Source organism: Astatotilapia calliptera, chromosome 18, assembly GCF_964374335.1.
Source record: "Astatotilapia calliptera chromosome 18, fAstCal68.1, whole genome shotgun sequence".
NCBI classification, from domain to species: Eukaryota; Metazoa; Chordata; class Actinopteri; order Cichliformes; family Cichlidae; genus Astatotilapia; species Astatotilapia calliptera.
The window spans coordinates 15,483,673-15,502,056 of NC_137439.1; positions in this window are offsets into that span (position 1 = coordinate 15,483,673).

Here is an 18,384-nt window from a genome sequence, read left to right on the forward strand (position 1 = left end):
GCATGTCTGTGTACGTGTGTATGGAGCCATTGGGTGCGGTCACTATAGCAACCAGGCTCACACCTGCCTGCTTAACGAGCTCTCTCTCTCTCTCTGCCAAGATTCATCTTAAACACTTCTCTTTCAACTGCTGCTGTGTCCACAGTGTTAAAGCCATCATTTTACCCTCAAAACGTCGCCATCGTTGTTCTCTTTCCAACACTGTTTTTCAAAGCTCAGACTTTTACATTTTTTAAACTGTGTGGATCCAAGCAGAGGGATCACATTTTAGTCATTCAGTGATTCAAAGAATATGACCTTTTAATATTCATTCAGATGTTTTCTGACTCTAAATGTTCTTTTCTCATTTCTTAGGGTTTTCTCATTTACAATTAAAACATTTTCAGCTTTTTTCCAACTTCTTCTTCTGTGTAACCTTCAGCTTTTAGCAGTTCAGCACCTTTGTTTTCAGGTTAAATTTGGTTTTTTTTGTTTGTTTTTTAAAAATTTCATTTAATATTTTTAACTCAAAATTCAGCAATTAATTCATTTCAGTGCATACATTCAGATTCAAGCATTCACACTGCAGTTTCTTCAGAAAATGCACTTTCTAGTTAGTGTGAATGCTTGAAAAGCATTCACAGTATTGTTATTCGAATCTTTATTGTGTGGATGCTTTAAGCATCCACACTATTGAGTTCCTGTTTCTCTTTATTCTTTATTATTATTATTCCGGGTGTTTCCGTACACTTTTCGCCGTTAAACTACTTCCACAATTTTCAGCCGATTTTCACCGTTCAAATTTTAAACTATTCTGCTATTTTTGCTAATTCCTGCTACGATTTTTGCTATTTTTAACTATTATACTTTTTAAAATATTAAGCTTTTTTCCTTTAATTTGTCCCATTGAAATGAATGGGAAACTTCTGCAATTCTGCTAAATTTTGCTTGTTTTTGAAACTTAACTACTTCCTCATATTTTCACCTAGAACAACCATTCAAATTTTAAAATGTTCACAAATTATTGGGCTATTCAGGTATGATTCAGCTTTTTCAAATCTTCTACTGTTTTACTTTTATGCCTCTTAAAGTTTTGAGTTGCAAAATTGTGATTTTTCACAAAATACATGTGTTGTTATGGTTGCTATGCTCTTGGCTTCCAGTGTGCCACTGAAGGTTTTGCAATTTTCACTTCATGTCCGAACAACTTCCTGCTACTTGCTCAATTTTCACTCAACTTCCACAAATTATACATCAAAACGTAGGTATTTTTGCTGGCTTTCAGAAAATGTCACCATCATTGTTGTGGGATTTATAGAATTTTTGCAAATCTCCTCAGACTAACACAAGGTCAGAAAACTCTCCATATAAAGTGAATGGAGAGCTTGTTCAAAATCACCGCTGGATTTCTGTAATGAGAGGCATATTCGAATCGTCATATCTCCTTAACGAAGCAAAGTTAAGACATGAGGCTTGTCCCCGAATATCTTCAGACACCCCTGACGCTCACAATTCAAGAATTTCTTTCTCACCTATTACCGTTCTGAAATGAGTTGGACTTGTTTGAGGGTAGGAAATTCGTCCTTCGCTCAGATTTCTTCAGATTTCAAACTGTGGAAATGAACCACTTTTTTCTCTCGTCATAACTTTTTGTTGGATTTCCACAGAGACCTGAAAATTTCCATGATTGTTCACCAAAGCCTGCTGTCTCTTACGGTGAAAGAATGATATCGATACTCCAAATAGATTTCGAGTTAGAAAGCGTTGTTTGAGGGCAAGTCAAGGCAGTTTTTGCTTCGCTCTACTCAGTTATGGTGCATTACAAGTCAAATATCTTTAATAATTCATATTTTAATGATAAATTGTAAACACTGGAAGATTCCCCCATCTCTTCTGAACAAAACGGTGTAAGAATGACCGCTCTAGCCCCTACGGTTAGGAAATTATGGTCATTTGTTTGAGGGGAGTCCTCACTATGAGAAATAGGCTGCAATAATCCTGTGCCTCTCTGTGCTGCGTGTGTAAAAAGAGGCACATGTTTTGGCGGGAAAAAGTACACAGGCTCTCTGATTGGTGGATTCAAATTCAGCAGCTCCCAGGCTGACCTAGAAACTTACTTCTCTCTCCCTGTGCATTTTTTTGCTGATTTTTTCATTTAACAAGTATATTTGAGGGACCCTCAGCATGTTCAGCATTTTTTCAGCTGTCCATTTTGCTTTTCCAATTTTTCTGTTTAACTTATTACTATTGTGCTAAATAATACTATTTCTGCTATTTTATAAGATTTGTGCCTAATATAGTATTTCTGCTAAATTACAATATTTCTGCTTTTTATACTATTTGTGCTAAAACATAGTATTTCTACTAAATGTAGTATTTATGCTTAATCATACTATTTCTGCTTTTTATGGGATTTGTGCCTAATATAGTATTTCTGCTTTTTATAGGATTTTTGCTCAAACATAGTATTTCTACTAAATGTAGTGTTTATGCTTAATCATCCTATTTCTGCTTGTTATAGGATTTGTGCCTAATATAGTATTTCTGCTAAATTATAGTATTTCTGCTTTTTATAGTATTTGTGCTAAAACATAGTATTTCTACTAAATGTAGTATTTATGCTTAATCATAGTATTTCTATATATATATATCTGCCAGGTCCCCAGGCAGCCAATCCTCTGTGAGGACTGAGAAATTCAAATTTTCAAATCAGGGCCTGCACGGCTTCCCAGCCAATCATATATGTGTCCTGAGGCATTCAAATTTGCATATTGGGGCCTCCATGGTTTCTAAGCCAGCCAATCATATCTGAGGGCTGAGGAATTCAAATCCACAAATCAGGGCCTGCACAGCTTCCCAGCCAGCCAATCATGTATGTGGGCTCCAGGTATTCAAATTTGCATATTGGGGAATTCGTGGCTTCTAAGTCAACAAGTCATCCATGTCATATATCTCTAAAAATTCATATTTTAATGATAAATTGTCAACACTTGAAGATTCCCCCATCTCTTCTGAACAAAACGGTGTAAGAATGACCGCTCTAGCCCCTATGGTTAGGAAATTATGGTCATTTGTTTGAGGGGAATCCTCACTATGTGAAATAAACTGAAAGAAGCAGGTCTATGTCTCTGTGCTGCGTGTGTAAAAAGATGCACCTGTTTTGGCGGGAAAACGTAAACAGCCTCTCTGATTGGTGGATTCAAATTCAGCAGCTCCCAGGCTCACCTAGAAACTTAGTCCTCTCTCCCTGTGTGTGTGTGTGTGTGTGTGTGTGTGTGTGTGTGTGTGTGTGTGTGTGTGTGTGTGTGTGTGTGTGTGTGTGTGTGTGTGTTTAGTGGGAGAGAGAGGACCCTGCCCTTATTTGACAGCATGTCATTGTAGGATTTAAATTGAACATAGTTAGACTGGTTGACTGGATTAGAGCCTGTGTTTGTGTGTCCCTCTGTGCATTTGTGTTTCAATAAGTTATTACTATTCTGCTAAATCATAGTATTTCTGGTACTTTTCGGTACTTGTGCTAAATACAGTATTTCTGCTAAATCATACTATTTCTGCTTTTCATAGGATTTATGCCTAATATAGTATTCCTGCTAAATTATAGTATCTCTGCTTTTTATAGGATTTGTGCCTAACATAGTATTTCTGCTAAATTATAGTATTTCTGCTTTTTATAGGATTTGTGCCTAACATAGTATTTCTGCTAAATTATAGTATTTCTGCTTTTTATACTATTTGTTCTAAATTATAGTATTTCTGCTTTTTATAGGATTTGTGCCTAACATAGTATTTCTGCTAAATTATAGTTTTTCTTCTTTTTATAATATTTGTGCTAAAACATAGTATTTCTACTAAATGTAGTATTTATGCTTAATAATAGTATTTCTATATATTTCTGCCAGGTCCCCAGGCAGCCAATCCTCTGTGAGGACTGAGACATTCAAATTTTCAAATCAGGGCCTGCACAGTTTCCCAGCCAATCAAATAAGTGTCCTGAGGCATTCAAATTTGCATATTGGGGCCTTCGTGGCTTCTAAGCCAGCCAATCATATCTGAGGGCTGAGGAATTCAAATCCACAAATCAGGGCCTGCACGGCTTCCCAGCCAGCCAATCACATATGTGGTCTCAGGCATTCAAATTTGCATATTGGGGAATTCGTGGCTTCTAAGTCAACAAGTCATCCATGTCATATATCTCTAAAAATTCATATTTTAATATTAAATTGTCAACACTTGAAGATTCCCCCATCTCTTCTGAACAAAACGGTGTAAGAATGACCGCTCTAGCCCCTACGGTTAGGAAATTACGGTCATTTGTTTGAGGGGAGTCGTCACTATGAGAAATAGACTGCAAAAATCCTGTGTCTCTCTGTGCTGCTGCGTGTGTAAACAGATGCACCTGTTTTGGAGGGAAAAGTGCACAGCCTCTCTGATTGGTGGATTCAAATTCAGCAGCTCCCAGGCTGACCTAGAAACTTACTTCTCTCTCCCTGTGTGTGTGTGTGTGTGTGTGTGTGTGTGTGTGTGTGTGTGTGTGTGTGTGTGTGTGTGTGTGTGTGTGTGTGACAGAGAGAGAGAGAGAGAGAGAGAGAGAGAGAGAGAGAGGCTTTTAATGGGATGATCTCATTCTAAGATTTAAATTCAATATATTTAGACTGGTTGACTGAATTGGATCTTGTGTGTGGGTCTCTCTGTGCATGTGTGTTTCCTCATGTGTACATATTTGTGATTGTGTGGCTGTAATAATTTTTTTTGCAGATTTTTGTCATTTAACAAGTATATTTGAGGGACCCTCAGCATGTTCAGCATTTTTTCAGCTGTCCATTTTGCTTTTCCAATTTTTCTGTTTAACTTATTACTATTGTGCTAAATCATACTATTTCTGCTATTTTATAAGATTTGTGCTTAATATACTATTTCTGCTTTTATAGGATTTGTGCTTAATATAGTATTTCTGCTAAATGTAGTATTTATGCTTAATCATACTATTTCTGCTTTTCATAGTATTTGTGCTTAATATAGTATTTCTGCTAAATTTAGTATTTCTGATTAATTATAGTTTTTCTACTAAATCATAGTACAGTATTTCTGCTTTTTATGGGATTTGTGCTAAAACAAAGTATTTCTACTAAATGTAGTATTTGTGCTTAATCATACCATTTCTGCTTTTTATAAGATTTGTGCTTAATATAGTATTTCTGCTAAATTATAGTATTTCTGCCAAATTATAATATTTGTGCTAAAACATAGTCTCAATTTAAAATTACAATATTCATAGTTCATCACAGTGTCTCTGGTAAATCACAATATTTCTGCTCTGTTGTACTATTTTTCTAAATCATAGTGTTTCTGTAATGTTTAAGTATTTTTGGCTAAATATATTCTTTCTGTTATCTTATACTATTTCTCCTAAATTCTTGTATTTTTGAGAAGTTATCATGTTTCTGGTAAGTTACAATATTTCTGCTAAATTCTGCTATGCTATTGTATTTCTGCCAAGTATTATGTTTCCTCTAAGATATTGCAGTTCTGCTAAGTTATTCCATTTTAGCAAACTTCTTTTGCTTCTGCAAAGTTTTTACAATTTCTGCAACTTTTCAGCTTTTTCAGCTACTTTTTGCATACAGCTTCAGCTTTAAGCATCCACACTGCATTTTCGCAGGAAATGCAAATTTTTCTAGTTATTATTAGTGTGAATGCTTGAAAAGCATTCACAGTATTGTTCTTCTAATCTTTATTATTATATTTTATTATTATTATCTATTCCGTACGTTTTTTGAAAGCCAACTCCTTCAAAACCGTTCAACTTAGAAAAACCATTCAAACACCGTTAGATTCCTATTCTTTTGGACAACATTGCTTCTATTTTTCTCATTTTTAACATTTATATTTTTAATTTTATTCAACTTTTTTCAACAAAAATTTATAATGTATTTCAATGGGGAGACCCTTCAAATTCTCATTCAACTTCATCCTCTTTAAACTGTATCTACTTCCACATACATTGACATAGAGCCACCATTCAAACTTTAAAACGAAGACAAGACATTCAACTATTCAACTTGTATTTATCTTTTCAATATCTATTATACTTTTTCTTCAGTTCCAGTTTAAGTTTCATGATGTTTTTTCACCCGTTTCAGAGTTTATAATGGGTGTGTATGGGACGGAATGTTGGGGCTAGAGTGAGGCAGCTCAACTGCTAGAGTGAGAGGAGCAAAAAAATTAATCTTAAAATCTTTTTTAAAACTGCTGCTGTGTCCGCAGCGTTTGCTCTACAGGTATGATTTTACCCTCAAAATGTAGCCATCGCTGTCCTCTTTCATCCAATGTGTTTACTATTGTACTAGGTGTTATGGTTCTTTCATAAATGTCACCAATGCACAGCCTCCTCCCTCCAACTCTTCCATAGACTCTAATGTTAAAATCGCTCAGAAGGTTGGTTTGAAAATCAGAAGAGCATGGTGTCTTTCCACTGTCACCATGTCCATATAATAAACTCCACAGGCATGAAAACTGAGAATTCAGTAGACTAGAAGCTGCTGTCGCTCACGGTGAAAGAATTTTGTCAATACGACTTTTACTTTTCATTTGGGAACGATTTGTTTCGGCCTGACTTTTCTGTTCATTTTAAGCAGCAAAAGTGAGGCGCATGTCTGTGTACGTGTGTATGGAGCCATTGGGTGCGGTCACTATAGCAACCAGGCTCACACCTGCCTGCTTAACGAGCTCTGCCTGCCACTGTACCAAGATTCATCTGAAACACTTCTCTTTCAACTGCTGCTGTGTCCACAGTGTTACAGCCATCATTTTACCCTCAAAACGTCGCCATCGTTGTTCTTTTTCCAACATCTTGTCTTTCAAAGCTCAGAGATGTAAACTTTTTAAACTGTGTGGATCAAAGTGGAGGGATCACATTTGAGTCATTCAGTGATTCAAAGAATATGACCTTTTAATATTCTTTCAGATGTTTTCTGACTCTAAATGTTCTTTTCTCATTTCTTAGGTTTTTCTAATTTACAATTAAAACATTTTCAGTTTTTTTCCAACTCCTTCTTCTGTGTAACCTTCAGCTTTTAGCAGTTCAGCACCTTTGTTTTCAGGTTAAATTTGTTTTGTTTTTTTTGTTTTTTTTTAATCTCATTCAATATTTTTAACTCAAAATTCAGCAATTAATTCATTTCAGTGCATACATTCAGATTCAAGCATTCACACTGCAGTTTCTTCAGAAAATGCACTTTCTAGTTATTATTATATTTTATTTTTCCGTACGTTTTTTGTAAGCCTACTCCTTCAAAACCGTTCAACTTAGAAAAACCATTCAAACACCGTTAGATTCCTATTCTTTTGGACAACACTGCTTCTATTTTTCATATTTTTAACATTTATATTTTTAATTTTATTCAACTTTATTCAACAAAAATTTATAATGTATTTCAATGGGGAGACCCTTCAAATCCTCATTCAACTTACTCATTTTTAAACTCTTACTACTTCCACATACATTGACATAGAGCCACCATTCAAACTTTAAAACGAAGACAAGACATTCAACTATTCAACTTGTATTTATCTTTTCAATATCTATTATACTTTTTCTTCAGTTCCAGTTTAAGTTTCATGATGTTTTTTCACCCGTTTCAGAGTTTATAATGGGTGTGTATGGGACGGAATGTTGGGGCTAGAGTGAGGCAGCTCAACTGCTAGAGTGAGAGGAGCAAAAAAATTAATCTTAAAATCTTTTTTAAAACTGCTGCTGTGTCCGCAGCGTTTGCTCTACAGGTATGATTTTACCCTCAAAACGTAGCCATCGCTGTCCTCTTTCATCCAATGTGTTTACTATTGTCCTAGGTGTTATGGTTCTTTCGTAAATGTCACCAATGCACAGCCTCCTCCCTCCAACTCTTCCATAGACTCTAATGTTAAAATGGCTCAGAAGGTTCGTTTGAAAATCAGAAGAGCATGGTGTCTTTCCACTGTCACCACGTCCATATAATAAACTCCACAGGCATGAAAACTGAGAATTCAGTAGACTAGAAGCTGCTGTCGCTCACGGTGAAAGAATTTTGTCAATACGACTTTTACTTTTCATTTGGGAACGATTTGTTTCGGCCTGACTTTTCTGTTCATTTTAAGCAGCAAAAGTGAGGCGCATGTCTGTGTGCGTGTGTATGGAGCCATTGGGTGCGGTCACTATAGCAACCAGGCTCACACCTGCCTGCTTAACGAGCTCTGCCTGCCACTCTGCCAAAATTCATCTTAAACACTTCTCTTTCAACTGCTGCTGTGTCCACAGTGTTAAAGCCATCATTTTACCCTCAAAACGTCGCCATCGTTGTTCTTTTTCCAACATCTTGTCTTTCAAAGCTCAGAGATGTAAACTTTTTAAACTGTGTGGGTCCAAGTGGAGGGATCACATTTTAGTCATTCAGTGATTCAAAGAATATGACCTTTTAATATTCTTTCAGATGTTTTCTGACTCTAAATGTTCTTTTCTCATTTCTTAGGTTTTTCTAATTTACAATTAAAACATTTTCAGCTTTTTTCCAACTTCTTCTTCTGTGTAACCTTCAGCTTTTAGCAGTTCAGCACTTTTGTTTTCAGGTTAAATTCGGGTTTTTTTTTTAATCTCATTCAAAATTTTTAACTTAAATTCAGTAATTATTTCATTTCAATGCATACATTCAGATTCAAGCATTCACACTGCAGTTTCTTCAGAAAATGCACTTTCTAGTTAGTGTGAATGCTTGAAAAGCATTCACAGTATTGTTATTCGAATCTTTATTATTATTATTATTATATTTTATTTTTCCGTACGTTTTTTGTAAGCCTATAACTTCAAAACCGTTCAACTTAGAAAAACCATTCAAACACCGTTAGATTCCTATTCTTTTGGACAACACTGCTTCTATTTTTCATATTTTTAACATTTATATTTTTAATTTTATTCAACTTTATTCAACAAAAATTTATAATGTATTTCAATGGGGAGACCCTTCAAATCCTCATTCAACTTACTCATTTTTAAACTCTTACTACTTCCACATACATTGACATAGAGCCACCATTCAAACTTTAAAACGAAGACAAGACATTCAACTATTCAACTTGTATTTATCTTTTCAATATCTATTATACTTTTTCTTCAGTTCCAGTTTAAGTTTCATGATGTTTTTTCACCCGTTTCAGAGTTTATAATGGGTGTGTATGGGACGGAATGTTGGGGCTAGAGTGAGACAGCTCAACTGCTAGAGTGAGAGGAGCAAAAAAATTAATCTTAAAATCTTTTTTAAAACTGCTGCTGTGTCCACAGCGTTTGCTCTACAGGTATGATTTTACCCTCAAAACGTAGCCATGGCTGTCCTCTTTCATCCAATGTGTTTACTATTGTACTAGGTGTTATGGTTCTTTCATAAATGTCACCAATGCACAGCCTCCTCCCTCCAACTCTTCCATAGACTCTAATGTTAAAATGGCTCAGAAGGTTCGTTTGAAAATCAGAAGAGCATGGTGTCTTTACACTGTCACCACGTCCATATAATAAACTCCACAGGCATGAAAACTGAGAATTAGGTAGACTAGACATGGCTGTCGCTCACGGTGAAAGAATTTTGTCAATACGACATGTACTTTTCATTTGGGAAGAATTTGTTTGGGCCTGACTTTTCTGTTCATTTTAAGCAGCAAAAGTGAGGTGCATGTCTGTGTACGTGTGTATGGAGCCATTGGGTGCAGTCACTATAGCAACCAGGCTCACACCTGCCTGCTTAACGAGCTCTGCCTGCCACTGTGCCAAGATTCATCTTAAGCACTTCTCTTTCAACTGCTGCTGTGTCCACAGTGTTACAGCCATCATTTTACCCTCAAATTGTCGCCATTATTGTTCTCTTTCCAACACCGTGTCTTTCAAAGCTCAGGCATTTAAACTTTTTAAACTGTGTGGATCAAAGTGGAGGGATCACATTTGAGTCATTCAGTGATTCAAAGAATATGACCTTTTAATATTCATTCAGATGTTTTCTGACTCTAAATGTTCTTTTCTCATTTCTTAGGGTTTTCTAATTTACATTTAAAACATTTTCAGTTTTTTTCCAACTCCTCCTTCTGTGTAACCTTCAGCTTTTAGCAGTTCAGCACCTTTGTTTTCAGGTTAAATTCGGGTTTTTTTTGGTTTTTTTTAATCTCATTCAATATTTTTAACTCAAAATTCAGCAATTAATTCATTTCAGTGCATACATTCAGATTCAAGCATTCACACTGCAGTTTCTTCAGAAAATGCACTTTCTAGTTATTAGTGTGAATGCTTGAAAAGCATTCACAGTATTGTTCTTCTAATCTTTATTAGTGTGAATGCTTGAAAAGCATTCACAGTATTGTTATTCGAATCTTTATTATTAGTGTGAATGCTTGAAAAGCATTCACAGTATTGTTATTCTAATCTTTATTATTATATTTTATTCTGTATTCCGTACGTTTTTTGAAAGCCTACTCCTTCAAAACCGTTCAACTTAGAAAAACCATTCAAACATCGTTAGATTCCTATTATTTTGGACAACATTGCTTCTATTTTTCTCATTTTTAACATTTATATTTTTAATTTTATTCAACTTTATTCAACAAAAATTTCCCATGTATTTCAATGGGGAGACCCTTCAAATTCTCATTCAACTTACTCATTTTTAAACTCTTACTACTTCAACATACGTTGACATAGAGCCACCATTCAAACTTTAAAACGAAGACAAGACATTCAACTATTCAACTTGTATTTATCTTTTCAATATCTATTATACTTTTTCTTCAGTTCCAGTTTAAGTTTCATGATGTTTTTTCACCCGTTTCAGAGTTTATAATGGGTGTGTATGGGACGGAATGTTGGGGCTAGAGTGAGGCAGCTCAACTGCTAGAGTGAGAGGAGCAAAAAAATTAATCTTAAAATCTTTTTTAAAACTGCTGCTGTGTCCGCAGCGTTTGCTCTACAGGTATGATTTTACCCTCAAAACGTAGCCATGGCTGTCCTCTTTCATCCAATGTGTTTACTATTGTACTAGGTGTTATGGTTCTTTCATAAATGTCACCAATGCACAGCCTCCTCCCTCCAACTCTTCCATAGACTCTAATGTTAAAATGGCTCAGAAGGTTCGTTTGAAAATCAGAAGAGCATGGTGTCTTTCCACTGTCACCACGTCCATATAATAAGCTCCACAGGCATGAAAACTGAGAATTAGGTAGACTAGACATTGCTGTCGCTCACGGTGAAAGAATTTTGTCAACACGACATGTACTTTTCATTTGGGAAGAATTTGTTTCGGCCTGACTTTTCTGTTCATTTTAAGCAGCAAAAGTGAGGCGCATGTCTGTGTCGTGTGTATGGAGCCATTGGGTGCGGTCACTATAGCAACCAGGCTCACACCTGCCTGCTTAACGAGCTCTGCCTGCCACTCTGCCAAGATTCATCTTAAGCACTTCTCTTTCAACTGCTGCTGTGTCCACAGTGTTAAAGCCATCATTTTACCCTCAAAACGTCGCCATCGTTGTTCTTTTTCCAACATCTTGTCTTTCAAAGCTCAGAGATGTAAACTTTTTAAACTGTGTGGGTCCAAGTGGAGGGATCACATTTTAGTCATTCAGTGATTCAAAGAATATGACTTTTTAATATTCATTCAGATGTTTTCTGACTCTAAATGTTCTTTTCTCATTTCTTAGGTTTTTCTAATTTACAATTAAAACATTTTCAGTTTTTTTCCAACTTCTTCTTCTGTGTAACCTTCAGATTTTAGCAGTTCAGCACTTTTGTTTTCAGGTTAAATTCGGGTTTTTTTTTAATCTCATTCAAGATTTTTAACTTAAATTCAGTAATTAATTCATTTCAGTGCATACATTCAGATTCAAGCATTCACACTGCAGTTTCTTCAGAAAATGCACTTTCTAGTTAGTGTGAATGCTTGAAAAGCATTCACAGTATTGTTATTCGAATCTTTATTATTATATTTTATTATTATTATTATCTATTCCGTACGTTTTTTGTAAGCCTACTCCTTCAAAACCGTTCAACTTAGAAAAACCATTCAAACACCGTTAGATTCCTATTCTTTTGGACAACACTGCTTCTATTTTTCATATTTTTAACATTTATATTTTTAATTTTATTCAACTTTATTCAACAAAAATTTATAATGTATTTCAATGGGGAGACCCTTCAAATCCTCATTCAACTTACTCATTTTTAAACTCTTACTACTTCCACATACATTGACATAGAGCCACCATTCAAACTTTAAAACGAAGACAAGACATTCAACTATTCAACTTGTATTTATCTTTTCAATATCTTTTATACTTTTTCTTCAGTTCCAGTTTAAGTTTCATGATGTTTTTTCACCCGTTTCAGAGTTTATAATGGGTGTGTATGGGACGGAATGTTGGGGCTAGAGTGAGGCAGCTCAACTGCTAGAGTGAGAGGAGCAAAAAAATTAATCTTAAAATCTTTTTTAAAACTGCTGCTGTGTCCGCAGCGTTTGCTCTACAGGTATGATTTTACCCTCAAAACGTAGCCATGGCTGTCCTCTTTCATCCAATGTGTTTACTATTGTACTAGGTGTTATGGTTCTTTCATAAATGTCACCAATGCACAGCCTCCTCCCTCCAACTCTTCCATAGACTCTAATGTTAAAATGGCTCAGAAGGTTCGTTTGAAAATCAGAAGAGCATGGTGTCTTTCCACTGTCACCACGTCCATATAATAAGCTCCACAGGCATGAAAACTGAGAATTAGGTAGACTAGACATTGCTGTCGCTCACGGTGAAAGAATTTTGTCAATACGACTTTTACTTTTCATTTGGGAGCGATTTGTTTCGGCCTGACTTTTCTGTTCATTTTAAGCAGCAAAAGTGAGGCGCATGTCTGTGTACGTGTGTATGGAGCCATTGGGTGCGGTCACTATAGCAACCAGGCTCACACCTGCCTGCTTAACGAGCTCTGCCTGCCACTGTACCAAGATTCATCTTAAGCACTTCTCTTTCAACTGCTGCTGTGTCCACAGTGTTACAGCCATCATTTTACCCTCAAATTGTCGCCATTATTGTTCTCTTTCCAACACCGTATCTTTCAAAGCTCAGGCATTTAAACTTTTTAAACTGTGTGGATCAAAGTGGAGGGATCACATTTGAGTCATTCAGTGATTCAAAGAATATGACCTTTTAATATTCATTCAGATGTTTTCTGACTCTAAATGTTCTTTTCTCATTTCTTAGGGTTTTCTAATTTACATTTAAAACATTTTCAGTTTTTTTCCAACTCCTCCTTCTGTGTAACCTTCAGCTTTTAGCAGTTCAGCACCTTTGTTTTCAGGTTAAATTCGTTTTTTTTTTGTTTTTTTTTATCTCATTCAATATTTTTAACTCAAAATTCAGCAATTAATTCATTTCAGTGCATACATTCAGATTCAAGCATTCACACTGCAGTTTCTTCAGAAAATGCACTTTCTAGTTATTATTATTAGTGTGAATGCTTGAAAAGCATTCACAGTATTGTTATTCGAATCTTTATTATTAGTGTGAATGCTTGAAAAGCATTCACAGTATTGTTATTCGAATCTTTATTAGTGTGAATGCTTGAAAAGCATTCACAGTATTGTTATTCGAATCTTTATTATTATTATTATTATATATTCCGTACGTTTTTTGGCATCTCACTCCTTCAAAACCGTTCAACTTAGAAAAACCATTCAAACACCGTTAGATTCCTATTCTTTTGGACAACACTGCTTCTATTTTTCATATTTTTAACATTTATATTTTTAATTTTATTCAACTTTATTCAACAAAAATTTATAATGTATTTCAATGGGGAGACCCTTCAAATCCTCATTCAACTTACTCATTTTTAAACTCTTACTACTTCCACATACATTGACATAGAGCCACCATTCAAACTTTAAAACGAAGACAAGACATTCAACTATTCAACTTGTATTTATCTTTTCAATATCTATTATACTTTTTCTTCAGTTCCAGTTTAAGTTTCATGATGTTTTTTCACCCGTTTCAGAGTTTATAATGGGTGTGTATGGGACGGAATGTTGGGGCTAGAGTGAGGCAGCTCAACTGCTAGAGTGAGAGGAGCAAAAAAATTAATCTTAAAATCTTTTTTAAAACTGCTGCTGTGTCCGCAGCGTTTGCTCTACAGGTATGATTTTACCCTCAAAACGTAGCCATCGCTGTCCTCTTTCATCCAATGTGTTTACTATTGTCCTAGGTGTTATGGTTCTTTCATAAATGTCACCAATGCACAGCCTCCTCCCTCCAACTCTTCCATAGACTCTAATGTTAAAACGGCTCAGAAGGTTGGTTTGAAAATCAGAAGAGCATGGTGTTTTTACACTGTCACCACGTCCATATAATACACTCCACAGGCATGAAAACTGAGAATTAGGTAGACTAGACATTGCTGCCGCTCACGGTGAAAGAATTTCGTCAATACGACCTATACTTTTCATTTGGGAGCGATTTGTTTCGGCCTGACTTTTCTGTTCATTTTAAGCAGCAAAAGTGAGGCGCATGTCTGTGTACGTGTGTATGGAGCCATTGGGTGCGGTCACTATAGCAACCAGGCTCACACCTGCCTGCTTAACGAGCTCTGCCTGCCACTGTACCAAGATTCATCTTAAGCACTTCTCTTTCAACTGCTGCTGTGTCCACAGTGTTACAGCCATCATTTTACCCTCAAATTGTCGCCATTATTGTTCTCTTTCCAACACCGTATCTTTCAAAGCTCAGGCATTTAAACTTTTTAAACTGTGTGGATCAAAGTGGAGGGATCACATTTGAGTCATTCAGTGATTCAAAGAATATGACCTTTTAATATTCATTCAGATGTTTTCTGACTCTAAATGTTCTTTTCTCATTTCTTAGGGTTTTCTAATTTACATTTAAAACATTTTCAGTTTTTTTCCAACTCCTTCTTCTGTGTAACCTTCAGCTTTTAGCAGTTCAGCACCTTTGTTTTCAGGTTAAATTCGTTTTTTTTGTTTTTTTTTATCTCATTCAATATTTTTAACTCAAAATTCAGCAATTAATTCATTTCAGTGCATACATTCAGATTCAAGCATTCACACTGCAGTTTCTTCAGAAAATGCACTTTCTAGTTATTATTATATATTCCGTACGTTTTTTGGCATCTAACTCCTTCAAAACCGTTCAACTTAGAAAAACCATTCAAACACCGTTAGATTCCTATTCTTTTGGACATGACTGCTTCTATTTTTCTCATTTCTAACATTTATATTTTTAATTTTATTCAACTTTATTCAACAAAAAATTCCCATGTATTTCAATGGGGAGACCCTTCAAATTCTCATTCAACTTACTCATTTTTAAACTCTTACTACTTCCACATACATTGACATAGAGCCACCATTCAAACTTTAAAACGAAGACAAGACATTCAACTATTCAACTTGTATTTATCTTTTCAATATCTATTATACTTTTTCTTCAGTTCCAGTTTAAGTTTCATGATGTTTTTTCACCCGTTTCAGAGTTTATAATGGGTGTGTATGGGACGGAATGTTGGGGCTAGAGTGAGGCAGCTCAACTGCTAGAGTGAGAGGAGCAAAAAAATTAATCTTAAAATCTTTTTTAAAACTGCTGCTGTGTCCGCAGCGTTTGCTCTACAGGTATGATTTTACCCTCAAAACGTAGCCATCGCTGTCCTCTTTCATCCAATGTGTTTACTATTGTCCTAGGTGTTATGGTTCTTTCGTAAATGTCACCAATGCACAGCCTCCTCCCTCCAACTCTTCCATAGACTCTAATGTTAAAATGGCTCAGAAGGTTCGTTTGAAAATCAGAAGAGCATGGTGTCTTTCCACTGTCACCACGTCCATATAATAAACTCCACAGGCATGAAAACTGAGAATTCAGTAGACTAGACATTGCTGTCACTCACGGTGAAAGAATTTTGTCAATACGACCTATACTTTTCATTTGGGAACGATTTGTTTCGGCCTGACTTTTCTGTTCATTTTAAGCAGCAAAAGTGAGGCGCATGTCTGTGTCCGTGTGTATGGAGCCATTGGGTGCGGTCACTATAGCAACCAGGCTCACACCTGCCTGCTTAACGAGCTCTGCCTGCCACTGTACCAAGATTCATCTTAAGCACTTCTCTTTCAACTGCTGCTGTGTCCACAGTGTTACAGCCATCATTTTACCCTCAAATTGTCGCCATTATTGTTCTCTTTCCAACACCGTGTCTTTCAAAGCTCAGGCATTTAAACTTTTTAAACTGTGTGGATCAAAGTGGAGGGATCACATTTGAGTCATTCAGTGATTCAAAGAATATGACCTTTTAATATTCATTCAGATGTTTTCTGACTCTAAATGTTCTTTTCTCATTTCTTAGGGTTTTCTAATTTACATTTAAAACATTTTCAGCTTTTTTCCAACTCCTTCTTCTGTGTAACCTTCAGCTTTTAGCAGTTCAGCACCTTTGTTTTCAGGTTAAATTCGTTTTTTTTTTTTTTTTTTTTAATCTCATTCAATATTTTTAACTCAAAATTCAGCAATTAATTCATTTCAGTGCATACATTCAGATTCAAGCATTCACACTGCAGTTTCTTCAGAAAATGCATTTTCTAGTTATTATTATTATTATTATATATTCCGTACGTTTTTTGGCATCTCACTCCTTCAAAACCGTTCAACTTAGAAAAACCATTCAAACACCGTTAGATTCCTATTCTTTTGGACAACACTGCTTCTATTTTTCATATTTTTAACATTTATATTTTTAATTTTATTCAACTTTATTCAACAAAAATTTATAATGTATTTCAATGGGGAGACCCTTCAAATCCTCATTCAACTTACTCATTTTTAAACTCTTACTACTTCCACATACATTGACATAGAGCCACCATTCAAACTTTAAAACGAAGACAAGACATTCAACTATTCAACTTGTATTTATCTTTTCAATATCTATTATACTTTTTCTTCAGTTCCAGTTTAAGTTTCATGATGTTTTTTCACCCGTTTCAGAGTTTATAATGGGTGTGTATGGGACGGAATGTTGGGGCTAGAGTGAGGCAGCTCAACTGCTAGAGTGAGAGGAGCAAAAAAATTAATCTTAAAATATTTTTTAAAACTGCTGCTGTGTCCACAGCGTTTGCTCTACAGGTATGATTTTACCCTCAAAACGTAGCCATGGCTGTCCTCTTTCATCCAATGTGTTTACTATTGTCCTAGGTGTTATGGTTCTTTCATAAATGTCACCAATGCACAGCCTCCTCCCTCCAACTCTTCCATAGACTCTAATGTTAAAACGGCTCAGAAGGTTGGTTTGAAAATCAGAAGAGCATGGTGTTTTTACACTGTCACCACGTCCATATAATAAACTCCACAGGCATGAAAACTGAGAATTAGGTAGACTAGACATTGCTGTCGCTCACGGTGAAAGAATTTCGTCAATACGACTTTTACTTTTCATTTGGGAGCGATTTGTTTCGGCCTGACTTTTCTGTTCATTTTAAGCAGCAAAAGTGAGGTGCATGTCTGTGTGCGTGTGTATGGAGCCATTGGGTGCGGTCACTATAGCAACCAGGCTCACACCTGCCTGCTTAACGAGCTCTGCCTGCCACTCTGCCAAGATTCATCTTAAACACTTCTCTTTCAACTGCTGCTGTGTCCACAGTGTTAAAGCCATCATTTTACCCTCAAAACGTCGCCATCGTTGTTCTTTTTCCAACATCTTGTCTTTCAAAGCTCAGAGATGTAAACTTTTTAAACTGTGTGGGTCCAAGTGGAGGGATCACATTTTAGTCATTCAGTGATTCAAAGAATATGACTTTTTAATATTCTTTCAGATGTTTTCTGACTCTAAATGTTCTTTTCTCATTTCTTAGGTTTTTCTAATTTACATTTAAAACATTTTCAGTTTTTTTCCAACTTCTTCTTCTGTGTAACCTTCAGCTTTTAGCAGTTCAGCACTTTTGTTTTCAGGTTAAATTCGGGGTTTTTTTTAATCTCATTCAAGATTTTTAACTTAAATTCAGTAATTAATTCATTTCAGTGCATACATTCAGATTCAAGCATTCACACTGCAGTTTCTTCAGAAAATGCACTTTCTAGTTCTATTTTATTATTATTCTGTATTCCGTACGTTTTTTGTAATCTATCTCCTTCAAAACCGTTCAACTTAGAAAAACCATTCAAACACCGTTAGATTCCTATTCTTTTGGACAACATTGCTTCTATTTTTCTCATTTTTAACATTTATATTTTTAATTTTATTCAACTTTATTCAACAAAAATTTATAATGTATTTCAATGGGGAGACCCTTCAAATCCTCATTCAACTTACTCATTTTTAAACTCTTACTACTTCCACATACATTGACATAGAGCCAC